The sequence below is a fragment of the Myotis davidii genome, unplaced genomic scaffold, assembly GCF_000327345.1.
Source record: "Myotis davidii unplaced genomic scaffold, ASM32734v1 scaffold274, whole genome shotgun sequence".
NCBI lineage: Eukaryota > Metazoa > Chordata > Mammalia > Chiroptera > Vespertilionidae > Myotis > Myotis davidii.
This window is the reverse complement of record NW_006285613.1, coordinates 2,263,534-2,267,059: the sequence shown is the minus strand read 5'-3', so window position 1 is coordinate 2,267,059 and position 3,526 is coordinate 2,263,534.

Sequence of the window (3,526 nt, the reverse complement as noted above, 5' to 3'; positions counted from 1 at the left end):
CAGCCTGTGAACCAGGAGGTCAGGGTTTGATCCCCACTCAGGGCACAGGCCCGGGTTTCGGGCTCCATCCCCAGTGAGGGGCGTGCAGGAGGCAGCCGATCCCTGAGTCTCTCTCGTCATGGATGTTTCTCTCTCTCTCTCCTTCTCCCTTCCTCTCTGAAACCAATAAAAATATATATAAAAATTAAACTTGTGACACAACCTGCTCGCCAGTGGGAGGGCTGGACTTTTAAGGTGCTCACCACAGCATCCCACACACATGACGGGCTCCCACCTCCCGAGGGCCAGCCACGTGCGAAGCCTGAGTCCCAGGGCCTCTGGGCTGTGCCGCTCCCTTACCCCCTGTCAGAGAGAAACAGCCAGCGCTGTCGGTCACAATCCTGGGTCCGTCCTCCATCACCTGCCTGGCCCCTCGCCTTGACCCCGAGCTGCTGCCCGGCCGGGGGTGTGGCCGCCCGCCCTCGCAGCCAGCTGGGCGTGATTCAACCATCAATCACATTTACAGAGCAGGAGGTAGGAAACATAACAAACAAGGAAAGGGGGAAGGTGTGATGGGAAGGCAAAAACATAAACGGGAAGTAATGGCCCGGTTTTAAAGGGGAATTGTCCCCAGAATTGGGAGAGAGAGAACTTTTGAATAGCATTTAGCTCAGTGGTTCTCAAACTTCTGGCCCTTTAAATGCAGTTCCTCATGTTGTGACCCAACCATAAAATTATTTTCGTTGCTACTTCATAGCTGTCATGTTGCTACTGTGATGAATCGTCATGTAAATATCTGCTATGCAGGATGGTCTTAGGCGACCCCTGTGAAGGGTCGTTCGACCGCCAAAGGGGTCGCGACCCACAGGTTGAGAACCGCTGGTTTTAGTTCCATGCCTGCTCCACCGCTTTCCCAGCAAAAGTGTGAGCCCCAGGGGGTCCCCGAGTCCAGAGTAGACACTGTGGGGCTGCAGGAAGGGGGCTGGGGTGCCGTGGATTTCTGGGCGGGTAGATGGAAGCTGAAAGCTCCTGCTCCTGCCAGGCCGGGTGCCAGGCTGGGTGCTGGGTTTGGTGCCAGGCTGGGTGCCAGTCTGGGTGCCGGGTTCGGTGTCAGGCACCTGCAGGCCCAGCCCAGTAAACTCACCTCTGACCCCGGACCAGGCCTTCAGCCTCCACTATACAGAGGAGGAGGGGCCCTCACTTTGGGAAATTTCCATTCTCACCATCAAGGGGTGGTGTGGGCCTGGTGACGACCCTGCCCCCTGGGAAACCTGGTCTGGGAAGAAGAGAAGAGGGTGGGAGTCTGACTGCTGGCCGTCGGGGTCCCCTGGCCTCCCCGGCTTCCCCTGGCTTCCCCTAGGCTTCTCTGGGCACCCTCTGCAGCCCCGTCCAGCTCCTCATGCATAAAACATGAGGGACCTTTTCCTGTGCAGCAGCTAATCCAAACCTCCAGCCACTGCAGGCCCCCTCGTCATTTCCCTTGCAAATGCGGCCCCTGCTCCCCTGCTTCCCTGGCTAACACCTCCTCAGCTCAGCGGGGCCGCCGCCCGCCCGGAGGGAGCCGGCTGCTCCTGCTGCAGCACTTTGGCAAACAGAAGAGGCCTCTGGTGGGCACCTCCTCTCCCCCTCGCTGAGGCCCGGGCACTGGCGCTCCCGCCCGCCATGGGCAGTTAGGTTTTCCAGGCCCCAGAGCTCAGCCCAGCTGCAGAGGTCAGGGAGAGGTCAGCTGAGCGGGTGAGGCTGGGCCCACACCAGCCTCTGGGGTCCAGGGACTGAGCCTTCGAGGTGTCAGTGGGAGGCTTCGTGGCAGGGGTGGGAAGCCTGGGAGTGGGGTGAGGGCAGGGGAGCCCAGGACACAACCCAGATCTTTTTTTTTTTTAATGTATTTTTATTGATTTCAGAGAGGAAGGGAGAGGGAGAGAGAAACATCAATGATGAGAGAGAATCATTGATCGGCTGCCTCCTGCACACCCCGCACTGGGGATCCAGTCCGCAACCTGGGCCTGTGCCCTGACCGTGACCGCCTGGTTCACAGGTCGATGCTCAACCACTGAGCCACACCAGATCTTTAGAAAGAGCCCTGGGGGTGGGGAGCGCTGATGGAGACACCTCAGCTTGCAGGGCTCAACTCCAAACAAACCAAGAGATGATGCGAGGGCCTGCGGTGCCTCTAGGGGCCCGTCTATGGGCCCTGGTGAGGAGTGAATGAGATGACCGGGTGTGACTGGCACCCAGGAAGCCACGTCTATGTTCACATTCTACCAGCGCCTCCCGCCGCCCATGTCAGGCCTCGCAGCTGTGGAATCTACAGCTTACCAGCAACCGGGGAGCTGGGCCCATGCCCCAACCTCCCCAGGCCTCCCAGTCCCCTCCCTAAGTACCATCCCGATGTCTTGAGGTTAGAGAACAGATCATAGAGCTCAAGTCCTCTTAGAACAGTGGTTCTCAACCTGGGCTGCACATTAGAATCACCTGGGAATCCTTTTAAAATCCTGATGGGGTGGGGCCACAACATGAGTAACAAAGAAACAGAATTTCCGGAGGATGAGGCCCAGACATCAGGATTTTAAAAGGGTTCCCAGGTGATTCTCATGTGCAGCCAGACTGAGAACCACTGTGTTAGGGGCTCTGGGACTCCAGAGCCAGTTCCCGGGTCCAAATCCCGGCCCCAGCCAGCTGTGTGTCTTCAGCCAATGGCTTACCCTCTCTGTGCCTCCTGCTCTTCCCCTGTCGCAGGAGGGATGATCGCTGTGCCTGCCTCAGGGACTCAGACCTGCTAAAGATGCCTTCATCAAGGTGAGACCACGGCTCCATCAGCTATAAAGGGAACACGTGCGAAGGGGTCTTGCACTCACTAATTCGTGAGGGAACCAGCAGGGGTGACCAGCGGCTCAAAGGAGACGGCAGAGAGCACAGGTGCGCGGGTGGTCGGATGCTGAAATGAATGGCTGCCCGACGCAGGCCTGGCCGCCAGGGAACCGGGGCCGTCCTCCGGGCTCCGTCACGTGCATGGCCATGGACAGGGATTGTGCGCCTCCTCTCACTTCTCTACCTTACAGAGTCATAAACAACTCAAAGACAACTGTGGGGCCCTTGGCCTTTCCGTTCACCCCACTCTCCCAGACTCCATGTGATGCAGCTCTCCTGCCTTCCCCGCCCCTGATGCTTAGAAAGGCTCCCGTGAGGTTCCTCTCCCATTTTCATTAATTTCTATTGAATAATTAAAACCAGGAAATTAATACTTTCAACCTAAACCCAAATTGCAACATGTGCACTTTTCATAATTGTCATTCCACTGGGGCATTAAACATGCGAGGGTGCCCTCCTTCCCCAGGGACAGAGGGGACAAAGCGACATCCTGGGGCTCAGAACCAGTGCTTGGTGGGGGGGGGGTCGGGGGGGTGCTGGCAGGACACGTGGCGATAGCCTTCTGTGGGGCTTTTTGCCCGTGTCCAGGCCTTTCCCACAAAATGAGTTCACCCACCCGCAGTGCCTGGCACAGAGCAAGTGCGACAGAAGCTTTTGTAAAAGACAATGTGGAAATAAT